Source organism: Somniosus microcephalus, chromosome 10 (genome assembly GCF_052327205.1).
Source record: "Somniosus microcephalus isolate GS21.2 chromosome 10, FLI_Smic_1.0, whole genome shotgun sequence".
Taxonomy (NCBI): domain Eukaryota; kingdom Metazoa; phylum Chordata; class Chondrichthyes; order Squaliformes; family Somniosidae; genus Somniosus; species Somniosus microcephalus.
The window spans coordinates 110,319,955-110,335,441 of record NC_140996.1 but is presented as its reverse complement, the minus strand read 5'-3'; positions in this window follow the sequence as shown (position 1 = coordinate 110,335,441).

The following is a 15,487-nucleotide window of genomic DNA, read 5'->3' as shown; positions in this document are numbered from 1 at the left end:
CCCTGACTGCAGTGAGAGCATATCCTGTCCTCTCTTGGTAGCCGGGTCTGCCTGTGTCTACCTTTTTCGATCGCCAGGTTTTGTTCACTAAGTCTGTACATTGTCAAAGTTTTCCTCAGTTTGCTATCCTTTACCATGGTCAGGTAATCAGCCATGTTGTATTGTCTGTTTAGGGCCAAGTAGCAATTGAGTTTATTTTGGGTATTTGTCGTTTCTGTCCAATAGTTCAAGTATTTTTCCTTTTGTTTAATGATAATTGTGTTGGGGGGTATTGGGTCGCGCCCCCCCGCTGTAACGCTGGTCGCAATCTGTGACCAGTTCAGGGGGGCCGAACTGTGGCGGTAGTGGCACTAATTAACGGGGAGGTGCGGGGCGATGATTTTTTTTGCTGGCCACCTGCCAGCACCTCCTCGCGCCACTGTCCCCGGCCTCCTGAGCACCCCCACCCCGGGCAGTGTCGGCTGTGTCCCAAAGTCCCGGCACCTCTCCTCGGTGCCGGGCTCTTTAAGCCGGCACTCGCGATCTCTGATCGCGCTGGTGCAGGCCCCTCTCCTTTAAGAAGGGGAGGAAGGCCTGCAGTACTGCAGCGCGCCATGACACAGCGTATGGCGCTGCGGCACGTTGCGCTGCGATATTCAGTTCCAGCACCCCAAGAGGGACGCGGGGCGCCTCGAGCAGCGTCCCGCCTCCGTTTGGGGCACTGAAACTGAATATCGTGCTGGCGTAAGCGGCTCCATCCGGAGCGGAAATTCCGGCGCCCAGGCGAGCTTGGCACCAAAAACGGGGCGTCAGTGAATTTCTAGGCCTCTCTCTCTCTCTTCCCCAGTCTCTCTTTCCCTCCCTCCCTCTCCCCCAGTCTCTTTCCCCAGTCTCTCTCGCTCTCCCTCTCTCCCCATTAGGGCCTCTCTTCCCCACGCCCCACACTCTCTCACCCCCATACTCTCTCTAACCCCCACTCTCTTTCTCTCACCCACTCTCTCTCCCCCACTCTCTCTCTCTCCCCCACTCTCTGTCTCTCTCCCCCTCTATCTCCCCCCCACTCTCTCTCTCCCCCACTCTCTCTCTCTCCCCCACTCTCTCTCTCTACCTCCCCACTCTCTCTCTCTCTCTCCCCAGTCTCTCTCGCTTTCCTCCCCCAGTCCCTCTCGCTCTCTCCCATAGTCTCTCTCGCTCTCTCCCAGGTCTCTACCTCTCTCCCCAGTCCCTCTCTCTAGCTCTCTCCCTCTCTCCCCCAGTCTCACTCTATGCCCCCCATTCACTCTCTACCCCAGTTCCCTCTCTTCCCCAGTCTCTCTCTCTCTCCCCCAATCTCTCTCTGTCCCCCCACTCTCTCTCTCTCCCCCCCCCACTCTCTCTCTCTCCCCACTCACTCGCTCTCTCTCTCTCCCCAGTCTCTCTCACTTTCCTCCCCCAGTCCCTCTCACTCTCTCCCCATAGTCTCTCTCGCTCTCTCACAGGTCTCTACCACTCTCTCTCCCCAGTCCCTCTCTCTATCTCTCTCCCTCTCTCCCCCAGTCTCTCTCTATGCCCCCATTCATTCTCTACACCAGTTACTCTCTCTCATCGCTCTCTTCCCCAGTCTCTCTCTCTCCCTTAGTTTCTCTCTCTCTCTCCCCAGTCTCACTCTCTCTCCCCAGTCTCTCTCTCTCTGCCCCCCAGTCTCTCTCTCTGCCTCCCAGTCTCTCTCTCTCTCCCCCCAGTCTGTCTCTCCTCTCCACCAGTCAAACTCTCTCCCTCTCTTCCCCATTTTCTCTCTCTCTTCCCCAGTCTCTCTCTTCCCCAGTCTCTCTCTTCCCCAGTCTCTCCCTCTCTCTCTCTTCCCCAGTCTCTCTCTCTCTCTCCCCAGTCTCTCTCTGTTTCTCCCCAGCTCTCTCCCCCACTCTCTCTCGCTACCCCCACTCTCTCCCCAGTCAATTCAATTCAATTCAATTCAATTCAAATTGCTTTACGGGCATGACAAGATACATCTTATGTTGGCAAAGCACAGAAATACATGTATGATTTACCACATAAACACCGATCTAGACATACAGGCCCAGAAATTCAGTGGCCTGCGCCACCAGTTTGCGCCCAAAGAGGGCTTTTGCACCACTGTGCAAAACCTACCGCGATATTTAGCGGGGCGCTAATGGCGGCGTTAGCCAGTAGCGCTGTGCCGCCACGATGACGTCATCGGTAATTGTGCGCAGCGCCCCGCTATCGCCCCGCTGGCCATATTTGGTTGCTTCCGCCTCCCCCGCGCCAGCCGCAAACAGCGACCGGTACACGGGGCCCTACCCTGTGCCGGTAGTGGGGCGAGTTAAGGTGGCGGTGCGGGCCGGCCGCTTTTTCGGCGGCTGTCTGCCCGCACCTCCTTCCCCGGCCTCCTACATCCCCCCCCGCGGCATTGCCGGCTGTTTCCAGAGAGCCCGGCACTTCTCCTTGGTGCCGGGCTCATTTGCCGGCAGTCGCGAGCGGGGATCGCGCTGTTGCAGGCACCTCCCCCTTAAGAATGAGAGGAAGGCCTGCAGTACTGCAGGCTGCCGTGCCGCAGCGGGGTGGCGCTCTGCGGCACTTTACACGCCGATATTCAGTTTCAGCGCCCCAAGCGGGGCGCCGAAACCCTTGTTTAGCGGCCGGCTTCCACTTGGGGGCGCTGAAACTGAATTTCCCGCTGGCGCAAGTGGCTCCACGCGCAGCGGTAATTCCGGCGCCCAGGCGAGCTGGGCGCCCCTAACTGAATTTCTAGGCCACAGTGTATAAACAAGTATACCCATGTATACATAGGTATATGCACATATAATATGCATATAATCTTTTCTTAGATTTAATGTGTCACTGGTTGTCCCTCTGCTTGTGGCAAACTGTAACGTAGTTTGCTGCTATAGTTACACATTTTCTCTGTTCCCCCAATAGATATGGGAGTTTTTGCAGGTCATTCAAATTTTTGAAATCAGGGCATATTTTTGTGAATTTTGGGTAGAAATTCTCCCTCATGTCCTGATAGTTTCTGCAAGTTGTGAGGAAGTGCATCTCTGTCTCCACCACTCCCTGACTGCAGTGAGGGCATATCCTGTCCTCTCTTGGCAGCCGGGTCTGCCTGTGTCTGCCTTTTTCGATTGCCAGGCTATGTTCACTAAGTCTGTACATTGTCAAGGTTTTTCTCAGTTTGCTATCCTTTACCATGGTCAGGTATTCAGCCATGGTGTATTGTCTGTTTAGAGCCAAATAGCACTCGAGTTTGTTTTGGGTATTTGTCGTTTCTGTCCAATAGTTCAAGAATTTTTCCTTTTGTTTAATGATAATTGTGTTGGGTTGAATTCTCTGTGCTAGGGTGTCACTGTCCTGGGGCTGGTTATTATTATTAGTGTTGGCAATTACTTCACTGAGTCCCAGGACTAGTTGACTGAGGGGACTCTTCTCTATGATCATCTCTTGGCATTTCAAGTCATCGTAATGATAGCAGTGGGGGTTGCTCATTTTTAGGTGTTTCCAAAATTTGATGGCTCGTTTTTGGATATTAATTAGTAGCGGATATTGGCCTAGTTCTGCCCTGCATGCATTGTTTGTGGTTTTCCTCTGAGTCCGGAGGATACTTTTACAGAATTCTGCATGCAGGATTTCAATTGGGTGTTTGTCCCATTTTGCGAATTCTTGTTGTGTTAGCGGACCCCACACCTCACTGCCATAGAGTGCAATTGGTTCAATTACTGATTTAAAAATTGTGAGCCAAATGACAATTGGAATTTCTATTTGCGTTGACGTCTTAATGGCATAGAAAGCCCTTCTTGCTTTCCCTTTCAGTTCATTCACAGCCAAATGAAAGTTTCCCGTAGAACTGATTTTTAGGCCTAGGTATGTGTAATTTGTAGTTTGTTCGATTTTAGTTGCTCCTAGTGTGAAGTTTATTCTGGGTCCCTGATATCTGGATCTTTGCTGGAACACCAGAACTTTGTTTTTTTTGGGGGTTTATTGTCAGGGCCCAGGTCTGACAGAACGACTCTAGCAGATCTATGTTCCGCTGTACACCCTCCTCAGTTGGTGAGAGCAGAACCAGGTCTTCTGCATAGAGGAGGAATTTAACCTTGGAGTCATATAGGGCGAGGCCAGGTGCTGTAGATTGTTCAAGTAGTTTTGCCAATTCATTTATGTAAATATTAAAGAGGGTCGGTGAGATAGGCGAGCCCTGTGCCACTCCACACCCCTGTGAGAAATATTTTGTTTGTTTGTCTCCAATTTTAACTGCACATTTATTGTTTGTATACATTGATTTAATTACATCATATGTTTTTCCCCCTACCCCACTTTCCATAATTTTCAAGAATACATAGTCTTGCCAAATAGAATCGAAAGCCTTCTGGAAATCTATAAAGCAGGCAAAAATATTGTTTTTGTTTTGGTGAACATGTTAGTCAATTAGGGTGTGTAGGGTGAAAATATGGTCCGATGTTCTGTAATTTGGTAAGAATCCTATTTGGCTTTTACTCAAGACATCATGCTCCTCAAGGAAATTTATAAGTCTTCGGTTTATGATACTACAGAATATCTTCCCCAGGTTACTGTTCACACAGATGTCTCAATAGTTATTTGGGTCAACTTTGTCTCCACTTTTGTATATGGGCGTTATGCATCCTTTGTTCCAGATATCAGGGAAGTAACCGACACTCAGAGCCAAGTTGAAGAGTTTTAGGATAGCCAATTTCATTTTATCGTCAGTGTGTTTAATCATCTCGTTTAGGGTGCCATCTGCACCACAAGCTTTTCTTGGTCGCAGGCCCTTGAATTTTTCAAATAGCTCTTTTTCAGTTATTGGGTGGTCTAATGGGTTGTGTTGGTCTTTTATGGCCAGTTCGAGCTTTTCCAATTCTTTGCATATTAGATCTTGCTCTGGGCTTAGTGTGTTTTTCTGGTATAATTTTTCAAAATGGTTTTCCCATATGTCTCCATTTTAAATGGGCAATTCTTCTCGTTGCTTTTTGTATAATGTATTCCAGTTGTCCCAGAAACAATTAGAATCGATAGATTCCTCAATGGAGCTGAGTTTATTTTTAATATACTGTTCTTTCTTGGCTCTGAGTGTGTTTTCATATTGTGTTAGTGCCTGACAATAAGCAAGGCGTAGTTCCTCGTTTTCTGGTTGTCAGTGTTTTGGTTTGATATTTTTCTGATTTTTTTCCTCATGTCATGACAGTCTGAATCAAACCATTTTTCGTGGTTTTGTGTTTTGTGTTTACTCTTGCGAGATATCAAGTTTGACATTGTTGCCAAATTATCAAAAATATTATTTAGGTTATTCACTGCCTGGTTTACGCCTTCTTTATTGTGAGTGTATGTGTTTTCCAGGAAGTTGTCCAAGAGGGATTGAGTTGATTGGCTGCTAATTGCTTGCTGGTATTTTTCCGTACTGTTTTGGGCCCATCTGTAGGATTTTTTAATGTTGTACAGCTTACTGGGCTGTGTTTCTGTGTTGGTTGTTTCTGTCCTTTTAAGATACGCAGTAATTTGGCTGTGATCTGACAGTGGTGTTAGTGGTTTGACAGTGAATGCTCTGAAAGAGGATGGGTCCAGATCTGTAATCATATAGTCTACTGTGCTGATGCCAAGAGGTGAAGAATAAATCGGTTTTCCCCACTCTCTCTCTCTCTATCCCGTCTCTTTCTCTCCCCCTCAATCTATCTTACTCTCTCTCGCACTCTTCCTCTCTCTCCCCCATCTCTCTCCCCTCTCTTTTACTTCCCCGTCTCCCACACTCTCTCCCCCCACTCTCTCTCTCCCACCCGCTCTCTCTCTCCCTCCCGCGCTCTCTCACTCTCTCCCCCACTCTCTCTCTCTCCCACTCTCCCTCTCTCCCACTCTGTCTCTCACTCTCTCTCGCCAGTCTCTCTCTCCCCCACTCTCACTCTCACCCCCTCTCTTCCACACTCTCTCCCCCCATTCTCTCTCTCTCCCTCTCCCCCACTCTTTCTCTCATCCACTCTCCCCACTCTCTCTCTCTCCTGCTCCCCCATTCTCTCTCTCCCCTCTCTCTCTCTCCCACACTCTCTCTCTCTCTCTCTCTCCCCAGTCTGTCACTCTGTCTCTCCCCCCCAGTCTCTCTCGCTTTCAGTCCCCCAGTCTCTCCCTCCCACCAGTCTCTCTCGTTCTCTCCCACAGATTCTCTCTCTCTCTCTCACCCACCATTCTCTCTCTCTCTCGCCCAGTCACTCACTCTCTCCCCCAGTTATTTTGTTCTGTCTCTCTCTCTCTTCCCCAGTCTCTCCCTCTCTCTCTCTTCTCCAGTCGCTCCCTTTAACTTTCCCCCAGTCTCTCTCTCTCACTCCCCGCTCTTTCTCTCTCTCTCTCGCCCAGTCCCTCTCTCTCTTAACCAGTTACTCGCTCCCATCTCTCTCTCTTAACCAGTTACTCTCTCCCATCTCTCTCTCTTCCCCGTCTCTCTTTTCTTACCCAGTGTCTCCCTCTCTCTCTCCCCCAGTCTCTCTCTCACTCTCTCCCCAGCCTCTCTCTCCCCCGTCAGACTCTCTCTCTCTCTCTCCCCCTCAGACTCTCTCTCTCTCCCCTCAGTCTCTCTCTCTCCCCCTCAGTCTCTCTCTCCCTCCCCCTCAGTCTCTCACTCTCTCTCGCCCAGCCCCTCTCTCTTCTCCAGTTACTCGCTCCCATCTCTCTCTCTCCCCAGTCTCTCTCTCTCTCTTCCCCAGTCTCCCTCTCTCTTCCCCAGTCTCTCTCCCTTTCTCCCCAGTCTCTCTCTCTCTCCCCGTCTCACTCTCTCTCTTTTCCAGTCTCTCTCTCTCTCTTCACTTTCTCTTCCCCAATCTTTCCCTTTCTCTCTCCCCCAGATTAGTTCTCTCTCTCTCTCTCTCTTTCTCTCTCTCCCTAGTCTCTCACTCTCTTCCCCAGTCTCTCTCTCTCTTCCCCAGCCCCTCACTCTCTCTCTCACCCACTCTCTCTCACTCTCCCACTCTCTCTCACCCACTCTCTCTCACTCTTCCACCCTCTCTCCTCCCGCGCTCTCTCTCCCTCCCCCGCTCTCTCTCTTCCCCGCTCACACTCTCTCTCGCTCTCCCCTACTCTCTCTCTCTCTCTCCCCCACTCTCTCTCTCTCTCCCCCACTCTCTCTCTCTCTCTCTCTCCAACTCTCTCTCTCCCCCTTTCTCTCTCTCGCCCGGTCTCACGCTTTCTCAATCTCTCTTTTCCCCAGTCTTTTGCTCTCTCTCTTTCCCCCAGATTTTCTCTCTCTCTCTTCCATAATCTCTCTCTCTCTCTTTCTCTCACCCCCCAGTCTCTCTCTCTTTCTTCCCCAGTCTCTTTCTCTCTTCCCCACTCTCTCTCTTCCCCAATCTCTCTCTCTCTCTCCCCCAGTCCCACACTCTCTCTCTCACCCACTCTCTTACTCTCTCTCCCACTCTCTCACTCTTTCACTCCCCCGCTCTCTTTCTCCCCCGCTCACTCTCTATCCCCGCTCTCTCTCTCTTCCCCACTCTCTCTCTCTCTCCCCTACTCTCTTTCTCTCTCTAGCCCACTCTCTCTCTCTCTCCCCCACTCTCTCTCTCTCCCCCACTCTTTCTCTCTCTCTCCCCAAACTCTCTCTCCCCCTCACACTCTCTCTCTCTCCCCACTCCCTCTCTCTTCCCCACTCTCTCTCTCTCCACCACTCTCTCTCTCCCCACTCTCTCTCTCTCTCTCCCCCACTCTCACACTCACTCCCCCACTCTCTCTCCCCACTCTCTGTCTCCCCCACTCTCTCTCTCTTTCCCCACTCTCTCTCCCCACTCTCTTTCTCCCTCACTCTCGCTCTCTCTCCCCACTCAATTCAATTCAATTCAATTCAATTCAATTCAAATTGCTTTATTGGCATGACAAGGTACATCTTATGTTGCCAAAGCACAGAAAAACATGTATGATTGAACACGTAAATGCAGATCTAGACATACAGTGTATAGACAGATATATCCCTGTTTATATAAATATACACATGTGGCGTTGCCACATTGGGGAAACACTGTGTGTATGTAGATAAACCTGTATAATCCCCTTTTAACTGCTGTATTCCCCTCCCCCTGCAAGACAGTTGCAAGCTGAGAGGAATAAGGCACGTTCAGACTTGCCTGCTGCTGAGAGAAGGAAAACCAATCAGGTTCCAGCAGGTGACCAATCCGTGAGTCATCACAGGTTCGCGGGCTTCACGAATTCAGTACAGGTACTGTATTGTGAGAGTTGGAGTAAAGACCTATTCCTTGTAGCTCGCTGTGTTGCCTATTTCTTTACGCGGGAGACCGTAGTCCCCCACATTGGTGACCCCGAATGTCGGCGGCCGAAGCCCCCGACTCACGCAGCCCTACAGAGGCCAGCAATGACCCGAGGGCAACCAGCAGCAGCCTGATGTCGGCCGGCGCCGCGTCCTTGAAGCTCCCCACCTTCTGGGAACACCAAGCTCCAGCTTGGTTCGCGCACTCGGAGGCCCAATTCACCCTTCGCAGGGTTCAAGATGATGAAGAAAGGTATCTCCACGTAGTCTCAGCACTAGCAAGCTCTACCGCCGCTGAAGTTCTCGACCTGCTGGGGAACCCACCACAGACCGGCAAGTACTCAACCATTAAGGGCCGCTTGCTGCAGGCTTACGGCCTGTCCAAGGAGGAGAGGGCCCGCAGGCTTCTCTCACTACCAGGCCTCGGCGATTCTACCCCGACCCAGCTGATGAGCCGGATGCTTGCGCTCCTGGGCTCTGAACCGCAGTGCTTCTTGTTTTGGCCCCTTTTCCTCAGCCTGCTTCCTCAGCAGGTACAGACCGCCCTCGCGGGGTCCCCGATCACCGACTGCGTACAACTGGCAGCCGCCGCAGACAAAGTTTTCACCATCGCCCAACTCGGCTGTGCAGCCGCAAGGCTCCCCGACACCACCGAGCGCGCGTCGCCACGCCAGGCCGCAGAACTATGCTACTACCACACGTGTTTCGGCCACAAGGCCCAACGCTGCAGAGCACCCGGCTCTTTCGATCAAACCAAGATGGCCGCCCGGCACAACGCACCAGCCCCGCGCCGCCGCCTAGGCCCGCTCGACCGCACCCCTGCCGCCATGATGGCCATCGGCACTGCAGGTAAACTGCTGTACATAACCGACTCTCTTTCAGGGCACAGATTCCTTTGCGACACCAGAGCCCAATGCAGCATAATTCCTGCCTCCCAGCTTGACATTCAGGCAGGCCGCAGCGGCCCACCCCTCGTGGCGGCAAATGGCGCAGCCATCGTTACTTTCGGAAAGCGACGGGCCGAAGTTTGTTTCAACGGCCAGCGATTTACGTGGGATTTCGTGACGGCCTCGGTGGCACATCCTTTGCTGGGCGCTGATTTTCTTTGCGCCCACGGACTCCTGGTCGACGTCCGCGACAGGCGCCTGATCGACGCAGCAACTTTTGCTTCACTGGCCTGCCAGCAGAGCAACAGCCCGGCCCTCGTCGGGTCCTGCTCCGCCCCGGCGCATGATGACTACGCCCGCCTACTCGCAGATTTCCCGAGGCTCACACAACCGACCTTCTCAGCCGCGGCAGCCAAGCATGGGGTCGAGCATCACATCGCCACTACGGGACCACCAGTGTTCGCTCGAGCCAGACGCCTCGACCCAGCCAAGATGGTGGTGGCGAAGGAAGAATTCGCCACGATGGAAAAACTGGGCATCATCCGCCGCTCGAACAGCCCTTGGTCGTCCCCCCTCCACATTGTGCCCAAGCTGGGCGGTGGCTGGCGCCCCTGCGGCGACTACAGACAATTTAATGATGCCACCATGCCCGATAGATACCCCATTCCGCATATCCAAGACTTCTCGGCACACCTAGCAGGAAAGTCCATCTTTTCCAAGGTCGACCTGATTCGCGGCTACCATCAGGTCCCCGTCCACCACGCAGACGTCCAGAAGACGGCGGTCATCACCCCCTTCGGACTGTTTGAGTTCCTGCGCATGCCCTTCGGGCTTAAGAACGCCGCACAGGCTTTCCAACGGCTCATGGACTCCGTCCTATGGGACCTGAGCTTCCTGTTCGTCTATCTGGACGATATCCTCGTGGCCAGCACCAGCAAGGCCGAGCACATCGCGCATTTGTGCTCCCTTTTCCAGTGCCTCAGCCAACACGGGTTAATCGTCAACCCGGCCAAATGCCAGTTCGGAGCAGCGCAAATTGACTTTCTCGGCCACAGAATCTCGCCAAGGGGAGCCATTCCCCTACCTTCCAAGGTGCAGGCGGTGGCGGACTTTCCCCAGCCCACTTCGGTTAAGGCGCTGCAGGAATTTTTGGGGATGGTCAATTTCTATCACCAGTTCGTGCCCAAGGCCGCCGCAATCATGTGCCCCCTCTACGAAGCCACCAGGGGCAAAATGGGCAAAGAGCAACTCACCTGGTCCAGCGAGATGGCGACAGCCTTCCACCAGGCCAAAAGCACCTTGGCTACGCCACACTGCTGGCCCACCCCATCCCGGGCGCCAAGACCGCCCTCACCATGGTCACCTCGGATTACACCGTCGGCGCCGTCCAGCAACAGTGGGTCGAAGGCGCGTGGCAGCCACTGGCATTATTCAGCCGACAGCTGCGCAAGAACGAGCAGGCCTACAGCACGTTTGACAGAGAGCTCCTGGCCCTGTTCCTGGCAATCCGGCACTTCCGTTTCCTTCTGGAAGGCTGGCCATTCACTGCATTCGTGGACCACAAGCTGCTCACTTTCGCCATGGCCAAAGTAACCGAACCCTGGTCCGTGCGCCAACAGCGCCAACTCAACTTCATCTGGGAGTGCACCACGGACATCCGCCACGTCGCCGGCAAGGACAACTTGGTGGCAGACTGCCTCTCAAGACCCTCGCTCCACGCAGTGCACCTGGGCGTCGACTACGCCAGCATGGCGAGAGACCAGGCTGCCGATGCGGAGATCCAGGCCCTCACGATGTCAACTACCAGCCTCACCCTGGCCGACATCCACTTCCACGCAGCCGGCACAACCCTCCTGTGCGACGTCTCAGTCCCCTCGCCTAGGCCGGTCGTTCCATCCGCCTGGCGCAAGCGAGTTTTCGACATCATCCACGGCCTCTCACATCCAGGGATGCGTTTCTTCTCAGAAACTTATGTCTGCCAAGTTCATCTGGCCTGGACTCCACAAGGATGTGAGAGACTGGACCAACACATGCGTGCCGTGTCAGTGCGCTAAGGTCCAGCAGCACACCAAGGCGCCATTGAAGTGTTTCCCGGTGCACGAGAGACGTTTCGACCATGTCCACGTCGATCTGGTAGGCCCCTTGCCGCCGTCGCATGGTTTTACACACCTGCTCACGATCGTCGACCGCACCACCAGATGGCCCGAGGTGGTTCCCCTCACCTCCACCACCATGACCGACGTCACGCGAGCATTCGTCTCGACATGGGTGGCCCGGTTCGGCGTGCCGACCGACATATCCTCGGACAGAGGCCCCCAGTTCACCTCCCACTTGTGGAATGCCATCATCGCCGGCCTCGGCACCAAGTTGCACAGGACAACAGCCTACCACCCGCAGGCCAACGGGCTCTGCGAGCGCTTTCATCGTTCTTTGAAAGCCTCCCTCCGCGCCAGCCTGGCCGACACCAGCTGGATCGACAAACTACCCTGGGTTCTCCTGGGATTGCGTACCGCGCCCAAAGAGGACCTCCGCGCCTCCGCGGCCGAGATGGTCTACGGCCAACCGCTCAGAGTACCAGGCGACATCCTCCCCCTGACAACGGAGCCGTGGTCGGCCGCCAGACAGCTTTCCCTGCACCAGGACGCGGCCCAGCAATTCTGTCCAGTGCCCACTTCGCAACACGGCCCGCAGCCGTCCTACTTGCCTCGAGACTTACGACATGGGGAGTTCATCTTCGTGCACCGGGACGCGCACAGAGGCCCGCTGCAGGCACCATACACTGGCCCCTTCCCAGTATTGGAGACGGGGGAGAAAGCTTTTCTTATCGACGTCGGCGGGAAGCCGGACCTTATCTCAGTAGACCGCCTCAAACCGGTGCATCTGGACCTCAGCTTTCCGTTTCGGCCGGCTCTTCCCCCATGGCGGGGCAGACCTCTCGCGTTGGCGGCGGCCTCACAAGAGGACCAAGACACGCCAGAACCTTACTTCCCGGCCGCCGCCCCACCTTCGCCGGCAGCCCGTCCAGCCAGCCCACTGGCAGACCAGCCACCAGACCAGCCGACGAACCAACCGGCCGACCTCCCAGACAGCCCTCCTCACACGCCAGATGGCTACTACAGCCGCTCCGGCCGCTTGGCCAAACCTCCGCAGAGACTGACTTTTACAGTTAACGAGGATTCTGGGGGGGCGTATGTGGCGTTGCCACATTGGGGAAACACTGTGTGTATGTAGATAAACCTGTATAATCCCCTTTTAACTGCTGTATTCCCCTCCCCCCGCAAGACAGTTGCAAGCTGAGAGGAATAAGGCATGTTCAGACTTGCCTGCTGCTGAGAGAAGGAAAACCAATCAGGTTCCAGCAGGTGACCAATCCGTGAGTCATCACAGGTTCGTGGGCTTCACAAATTCAGTACTGTATTGTGAGAGTTGGAGTAAAGACCTATTTCTTGTTGCTCGCTGTGTTGCCTATTTCTTTACGCGGGAGACCGTAGTCCCCCACACACACATATAATATGCATATAATCTTTTCTTAGATTTAATGGTTGTCCCTCTGCTTATGGCAAGCTGTAACATAGTTTGCCACTAAAGTTACGCAATTTCTCTGTTCCCCTAACAGATATGGGAATTTTTGGTGGTCATTCAAATTTTTGAATTCAGGGCATATTTTTATGAATTTTGGGTAGAAATTCCCCATTATGTCCTGATAGTTTCCACAAGTTGTGAGGAAGTGTATCTTTGTCTCCACCACTCCCTGACTGCAGTGAGAGCATATCCTGTCCTCTCTTGGCAGCCAGGTTTGCCTGTGTCTGCCTTTTTCGATGGCCAGACTATGCTCACTAAGTCTGTACATTGTCAAGGTTTTTCTCAGTTTGCTATTGTAGTGTCCGTGTGTTGATAGAGACACTGAAGACAGGAGTTGGTTCATAGGTGTTTACTAAGCAAAGTCTGGCGGGGGTACTAACAGATATAACACAATATACAGGCTTATATAGCCCGAGTGGCCATTACCGGCATTACAGCACACACGGGGCTCTTAAAGGCACATACACTACAATTCCTCCCCTTTTAGCTAACCAGTACATCATATTTTAAGTAATTATTAATTACATGTTATAAGAAAAATAATATACACATTGCTGCAGTTAATTAATTATAAGTCAGTCTCTCAGGAGGCTTCCTGACTCGGTCCGGATAACGCCTCGGTGGTGTAGTAGTTTCTGGTGGTGTAGTAGGTTCTTTTGGCAAGGCTGATTCGGCCTGAATGCCAGTGTCGGGTTCATCGGGTTCCAGTATCACTGGATCGGAGGTAGATATGGGTATCTCTACTTCATCGTTAGGCGTATAGAGTTGTGGTGTAGGTTGTCCCTTTTCGGATGACTCTATGATTTGGTCAGCATGGCGCCTTATTATGCTTTCTCCGATGTCCACGGTATACATCAGTGGTCCTAGTCGTGTGCAGATAGTTCCGGCTGCTGTTGTGTATGTACCTTTAAGAGAATAACTGGTCTCAGACTGCAGTACCGGCAGTGACCACTCCTGTATAAAAGGCGCTAGTGAGCCTCTGTTGTTTCAGTTTCACTATTGACTTCCATCAGTAAAGACTTGTTTTGTTCAACTCCTGCTGTCCATGTCTCAATCATTCACGGACGTAATACTGGCGATGAGCAGATACGAACCTACCACAGTCTGCACCACCTCCTGGGATCCATTCCTACAGCGAAGTGAGCAGAGGTCGAGGCCAGAAAGAAAAGAAAGTAAGAGGCAGTAGAAACGGGCGTTGACCGTGGGCATCCGCCCCTGTGTAAGCGGAGTTGAAGATTGCTGGAGAAGCTGTCGGAAGCGGGGCCTGGTTCCTGTCGACGGTGCTTCTGCTAATCGGACTGGTGGCAGGTAGTGCACTGATCCTTCCTGGACTGCGGCGGTTGCGAACTCGAGCAGGTGGTTTGCAATGGGGCCGAGCAGCGTTGTCGGGAAGAAGAGAGAGAGAGGGTGGAGCACACAGGGCGCGGCCGGTGCTACGAAGCCGGGCTGCATATAGACCCGAGAAGAGGGAGGCAAGAGTCCCACAGGGTTGTTCCACGATGGGAAAAATAATAAAAAAAAGAAATATTAAACGCGCAAGAAACCGCGAGGAGCTGCAGGTTGCAATGGGAACTGCGGAAAGCAGCGCTAGCAAAAGCGGGGAAGAAGGCAAAGCGCGGGAGGCGCCATCTTAATCAGCGGGGAAGAAGGCAAAGCACGGGAGGCGCCATTTTGTTAATTCAGGGAAGAAGGCAAAGCACGGGAGGCGCCATTTTAGATTTGCAAGATGCCAAAGACTGGCTGTATCACTGCTTTTGATAATACAATAGAGGACTGGACCACGTATGTGGAAAGAGTCGAGGTATATTTCGAGGCAAATGAAATAGCGGAGGAAAAAAAGGCATCGATATTGCTAAACTTAATGGGCGCTAGAACGTACGGCCTATTGCGGGACCTGATTACTCCAGCCAAACCGAAGGCGAAGAGTTTTAACGAAATTGTTGCTGTCCTACAGGAACACCTAAACCCTGCACCGCTGTTGATAGCAGAAAGATTTAATTTTCACAGGAGAACTCAGCATAAAGGTGAGAGCAATGCTGAGTACCTTACGGAACTATGCAAGCTATCAAAGCACTGCCAGTTCGGAGCAGGACTGGCAGATACCCTACGGGACAAATTTGTCTGTGGAGTCCTGAGTGAAGGAACACAGAAGAAGTTACTCTCAGAGAAAGAGCTGACGCTAGATAAGGCTTTCAGCGTGGCAGTATCGTATGAAGCAGCAGCCAGGGGAGCTGCAGAAATTCAACAAAAACCACAGGAATACGGCACCCACGAAATGACATGGGGATTTGCAAAATGTTATTGCTGCGGCAGAACTAACCATGACCAGAAGGACTGCTGGTCCAAAGACAAAATATGCAGGCAATGTGGGAAGATGGGACACATTGCACGAGTTTGCAGGTCTGGGAAGAAGACCAGCAACAACAAAAAGGCTACTAAGGAACCGTACAAGAAAGTACAGAAGATGACGGACAGTAGTTCCGAAGACCAGATGAGCGATAGTGAATCCGGGAACAGGAGACTAAGCTGTCTCAAACTTCACAATGTAATCGCAAAAGAGGATCACCGAACCATTTGGGTCACCCTCATGATAGCAGGGTCCCAAGTTAAAATGGAATTGGATACAGGATCAGCGCTAACCGTCATGAATCAATGAGACTACGAGCGGCTATTTTCACACATACCCTTGAGAGAGACATCCATCGTCTTGACGACGTATACGGGGCAAAAAGTATACCCCAGAGGAAAAATAAGGGTGCCTGTCGAATACAACGGCAAGAAAATATGGAAATTGTAT